Genomic DNA, 6000 nt, shown 5'->3' with positions numbered 1-6000 from the left:
GGTTGCAAAACTGGGGTATAAGGTAGTCTTTTCCTGCAATACCACGCCCCTTTATGTGAAACCACGCCCATTCAAAAGAAACCACGCCCCCTTTTTTGCTGCACGCCCCCTTTCTTGCTCCCAATTATGGAGCATGGGGGGGGGGAGGCGCAGAAGAATTTTTTGGCTTGGGGGAGAAACATTTCTAGTTACGCCACTGGGACCACGGTTGGGAATGCCTGCTCTAGACCAGTAGTTCTCAAACTCGGTCCTCAGGACCCCACACAGTGCATGTTTTGCAGGTAACCCAGCAGGTGCACAGGTGTATTAATTACTCACTAACACATTTTAAAAGGTCCACAGGTGGAGCTAATTATTTCACTTGTGATTCTGTGAGGAAACCTGCAAAACTTGCACTGTGTGGGTTCCTGAGGACCGAGTTTGAGAACCTGTGCTCTAGACAACATGTTCTCAAACTCGGTCCTCAGAACCCCACCCAGTGCATGTTTTGCAGGTAACCCAGTAGAAGCACAGGTGTATGAATTACTCACAGACACATTTTAAAAGGTTCACAGGTGGAGCTAATTATGTCACTTATGATTCTGTGAGGAGACCTGCAAAACATGCACTGTGTGGAGTCCTGAGGACCGAGTTTGAGAACCTGTGCTCTAGACCACAGGTTCTCAAACTCGGTCCTCAGGACCCCACACAGTGCATGTTTTGCAGGTAACCCAGCAGGTGCACAGGTGTATTAATTACTCACTGACACATTTTAAAAGGTCCACAGGTGAGCTAAATATTTCACTTGAGATTCTGTGAGGACACCTGCAAAGCATGCACTGTGTGGGATCCTGAGAACCGAGTATGAGAACTACTGCTCTAGACAATACTTTGTTGGGCAACCTGCCTGTGCTTTCCTCCTGAGTGTACATGAGCTCACACATCACTTTTATGTGTTTCACTACTCATCCAGCTCTGCACAGAGTGTGCCGCAGAGCACCTCCATTATCTGCAGGGCCAGGACTAGATATAGGCCCTCATTCCGAGTCGTTCGCTCGGTATTTTTTATCGCATCGCAGTGAAATTCCGCTTAGTGCGCATGCGCAATATTCGCACTGCGACTGCGCCAAGTATCTTTGCTATGAAGATAGTATTTTTACTCACGGCTTTTTCATCGCTCCGGCGATCGTAATGTGATTGACAGGAAATGGGTGTTACTGGGCGGAAACACGGCGTTTTATGGGCGTGTGGCTGAAAACGCTACCGTTTCCGGAAAAAACGCAGGAGTGGCCGGAGAAACGGGGGAGTGTCTGGGCGAACGCTGGGTGTGTTTGTGACGTCAAACCAGGAACGACAAGCACTGAACTGATCGCACAGGCAGAGTAAGTGTGGAGCTACTCTAAAACTGCTAAGTAGTTTGTGATCGCAATATTGCGAATACATCGGTCGCAATTTTAAGATGCTAAGATACACTCCCAGTAGGCGGCGGCTTAGCGTGTGTAACTCTGCTAAATTCGCCTTGCGACCGATCAACTCGGAATGAGGGCCATAAAATCCACGGTGGGACATACTAGCCTCACAGTAAAGGAGAGATGTGCCACATGCCGGGCAGATACAGCATGGTGCGGGTGAGTTCCCAGTGGCTATGCCTGGTAGGGATGGACATCGATGGTCGATGTTTGATAACCATCGATGTTTGTGGTTTTACCATTCGATGGTGTCATCCCGATGTTTGTCACCATCGAATGGTAATGATTCGATGGTGTAGCGATGTTTACTGTTTTTTTTGTTCCTGAGAGCTTTCACTGTTCCTGGCTCCTTCCTGGCTGCTGTGTGTCTGCTTCAGGGCATCTCGGGTTCGTTGGAGGATGTCTCTGCAACTCTGCCTGCCTGCTCCCATGATCCCTCCCCTCTCTAGGCTGCAACTAGGCAACATGTAACAAAACTAGCTCTGATTGGTTCTCGGACGTGGTGAAAACCAATCAGAGTTCAGCCCTTGCAGGAGCAGCCAGCTAGCTAGCTACACAGCTCAGGAGGATATATTTTGTTAACTATTAACCAGCTTCCCAGCTTGGGAGTCGGGATCGGAAGACACTGTCCTCCTGACTCCTACTACCAGCATGTCACACGTCTGTGTGTGTTGTGGTATTCTGTCAACGGTGATTGAGTGAGTTGGATAGATCAGTCAGTGCTGTAGACAGTCACTGCTGTCACTCACTCTTGGGGACATCCTCCTGCTCCACCTCTGGCTCCTCCCACTGTTGACAGATGCTCTGTCCAACTCCGTCCCCCTCCGGCCGCTCTGCATGATTACTGCGCATGCGCCAGTCCTTAAAACAGCATCGTTACTATTCCATGCCCTGCCCATAGTCCCGCCCCCTTCCTGCCTCGCTAAAGGGGTATTGCGCATGCGCAAATGGGTTTTTGCACATGCGCATATCATATGAATAGTTTTTTCCATCGAATTCTTTTGATGCAATGGTTAGTTACCATTGCATCGAACGTTTCGATGGTGGAAGACAGCCATCATTTGATGGTTGTCTTCCGATGTCCATCCCTAATGCCTGGCCTCCTACTCAACCCATAGGATAGCAATGATACTAAAGAGTTAGGACAGACCTAGAAGTACGAGTGTGGTGCAGAGAGACAGCTCTCCGCTCTCCTCATGCCCTATAAAAGACTCTTTTTCTGCGCTAGGGAAACACAAGGTGAGAGCAGATTTCCCAGTACACTGAGACAGGGAAGAGTTTACACAGCTGCTCATTCCGCCAATGGGAGCACAGAACGCATCACTCTCGGCAGCCAATCACGGCACAGCCGGCAGTGTATATAAAAGACGTGAGTCAGCAACCGGCGTTGTAGTTTTATTGATTACAGTTAAGTCCTGACTCCTGCTAACATGGCAGAAACTGCTCCAGTCGCCACCGCTGTTCCTCCATCAGAGGGCGCAGCCAAAAAGAAGAGGCAGCCGAAGAAAGCTGCTGGAGGAGCAAAGTAGAGCGGCAAGTCTTCTGGACCCAGCGTCTCCGAGCTGATCGTAAAAGCCGTGGCCGCCTCTAAAGAGCGCAGCAGGGTTTCTCTTGCCGCCCGGAAGAAGGCTCTGGCTGCCGGAGGCTACCATGTGGAGAAGAACAACAGCCGCATCAAAGTGGGGGTGAAAGGATTGGTGACCAAAGGAACTCTCATCCAGGTGAAAGGCACCGGCGCTTCCGGCTCCTTCAAGCTCAATAAGTAGCAGCTGGAGAGCATGAAGGTCGCCCAGAAGTCTCTGAAGCCCAAGAAACCTGCAGCGAAGAAAGTGGCCAAATCCCAGAAGAAGCCCAAGAAAGCTCTGAGTGCAGCCAAGAGCCCCAAGAAGGTGAAGAAACCCGCAAAACCGGCTGCTGCCAAAAGCCCAAAGAAGGCGGCCAAGAGTCCAACCAAGAAGGCAGAGACGCCCAAAGCGGCAAAAAGCCCGGCCAAGAGGGCAGCTAAGCCCAAGAAAGCTCGTTTCTGGATTATTGTAGGAGACCCTTAAATTGGGTAATTAACTTTATAGCCTTCATGCCACCATTACGAGTTAGGCGGCGGACGGCAGGCTGTGTGATGCCCTGGATGTAGTACCGCAGCGCTTACCGCCACTATCTCTTTCAGGCATCTTCCCAAAATATGTGCTACTGCTATGTAACCTGGCTGCTTTCATCATATTTGCATACTAGGTGCTTCATCGCGCCCTACGGGCGCTCTTCACACCGTCGGAAGGGGCTGCGCCCCTTTAACCCCTGCAGAGACGCGCGGCGTCAGGGAGGGGACACCAACGTGGGGCGTCGGGGAGGGGACACAAAGACGCAGGGAGGGGACACAGATGCAGGATGGCAGGGAGGGGACACAGGCAGGGCTCCAGGGAGGTGACGCGGGGCGCCAGGGAGGTGATGCAGAGCAGCAGGGTGCCAGGGAGGGGACGCAGAGACACGGGGCAGCAGGAAGGTGACGCAGAGCGGCAGAGAGGTGACGAAGAGACGCGGGTGGCAGGGAGGTGACGCAGAGACGCGGGGCGGCAGGGAGGTGACGTAGAGACGTGGGGCGGCAGGGAGGTGACGCGGGGAGGGGACACAGAGGCAGGTCTGGGATACAGAGACGCGGGGCGGTAGAGAGGGCACAGAGGCGCGGGGCGGCAGTGAGGGGACGCAGAGGCACGGGGAGGGAGGGGACGCAGAGGCACGCAGTGAGGGGAGGGAGAGGACGCAGAGGTGCGGGAGGGAGGGGACGCAGAGGTGTGTGGAGGGAGGGGACGCAGAAGCGCGGGGAGGGAGGGGACGCGAGGCGCAGGGAGGGGACGCAGAGATGCGGGGTGCCAGGAAGGGGATGCAGAGGTGCGGGGAGGGAGGGGACACAGAGGCGCGGGGAGGGAGGGGACGCAGAGACGCGGGGAGAGAGGGGACACAGAGGCGCGGGGCGGCAGAGAAGGAACGCAGAGAGGCGGTGGCGGCAGGGAGGGGATGCAGAGAGGCAGGGCGGCAGGGAGGGGATGCAGAGAGGCAGGGGCGGCAGGGAGGGGATGCAGAGAGGCGGAGCGGAATGGAGGGGACGCAGAGACGCAGGGAGGGGACACAGGCGCGGGGTGCCAGGAAGGGGGTGCAGAGATGCGGGGTGCCAGGAAGGGGATGCAGAGACACGGGGCGGCAAGGAGGGGACGCAGAGGCAGGGAGGAGATACAGAAACACGGGGCGGCAAGGAGGGGATGCAGGAAGGGGACGCAGAGACGAGGGGAGCCAGAAAGGGGATGCTGAGAGGCAGGGCGGCAGGGAGGGGGTGCAGAGAAGTGGGGCGGCAGGGAGGGGACGCAGAGATGTGGGCGGAACGGAGAGGACGCAGAGACGTGTGCGCCAGGGAGGGGACGCTGAGACGTGGGGCGCCAGGGAGGGGACGCAGAGACGTGGGGCGCCAGGGAGGGGATGCAGAGACGCAGGGCGCCAGGGAGGGGATGCAGAGACGTGGGGCGCCAGGGAGGGGACGCAGCAAGGCGGCAGGGGGGGGGACGCATGGGCGGCGGGGGGGGGATGCGCAGAGACGCGGTGCTGCCTGTGCACTCTCTCTCACCTGTGAAGTTGGTGCAGCGGCCACAGTACCAGGCGTGCTGTCCCCCGTCTCTGGCGTGTGGAGAAGGCAGTTCAGGCCTGTGGTGTGCAGTCCGGGTCTCTGGGGATGGTGGGAGGCAGCGTTGTGTTCGGTGTGTGGAGGAGGCGGTGGATGTCTTTAAGCGGCGTAGGGAGGAGAGGCAGAGACGGGACGCGGGGCGGCAGGGAGGGGAGGCAGAGACGCAGGGAGGGGACACAAAGGCTGGGCTTCAGGGAGGGGACACAGAGACGCGGGGCGCCGGGGAGGGGACGCAGAGACGTGGGATGCCGGGAACGGGACGCAGAGACGCGGGGCGCCGGGGAGGGGACGCAGAGACGCGTGGCGCCGGGGAGGGGATGCAGAGACGCGGGGTGCCGGGGAGGGGACGCAGAGATGCGGGCGGTAGGGAGGGGAGGATGAGACGCATGGCGGCAGAGAGGGGAGGATGAGACGCATGGCGGCAGGGAGGGAACGCAGAGGCAGGGAGGAGATACATAGACGCGGGGCGGTAGGGAGGGGGCACAGACACGCGGGGCAGTAGGGAGGGGCGCAGAGACGCGGGGCGGCAGGGGGGCGCAGAGACGCGGGGTGGCAGGGAGGGGATGCAGAGATGCGGGCGGCAGGTAGGGTATGCAGAGATGTGGGCGGAACTGAGGGGACGCAGAGACGCGGGGCACCAGGGAGGGGACGCAGAGATGCGGGGCGCCAGGGAGGGGACGCAGAGACGCGGGGCGCCAAGGAGGGCGGGGCGGCCGGGAGGGGAGGCAGAGATGGGACGCGGGCGGCAGGGAGGGGAGGCAGAGACGCGGGGCGCCGGGAAGGGGACGCTGAGATGCAGGGCGGCGCAGAGACGCGGGGCGGCAGGGAGGGACGCAGAGGCGTGGGGAGGGGACGCAGAGTCGCGGGCCGGCAGGGAGGAGACGC

General features: G+C 58.4%; 1 pseudogene; it reads left to right on the top strand.

Annotated features, from left to right (window-relative positions):
- Positions 1-2878: 2878 nt before the first annotated feature.
- LOC134934352 (histone H1B-like) lies at positions 2879-3496 on the top strand (annotated as a pseudogene).
- The last annotated feature ends 2504 nt before the right edge of the window (positions 3497-6000 follow it).

Source organism: Pseudophryne corroboree, chromosome 6 (genome assembly GCF_028390025.1).
Source record: "Pseudophryne corroboree isolate aPseCor3 chromosome 6, aPseCor3.hap2, whole genome shotgun sequence".
NCBI lineage: Eukaryota > Metazoa > Chordata > Amphibia > Anura > Myobatrachidae > Pseudophryne > Pseudophryne corroboree.
This window is presented reverse-complemented; position numbering and strand designations above follow the sequence as displayed.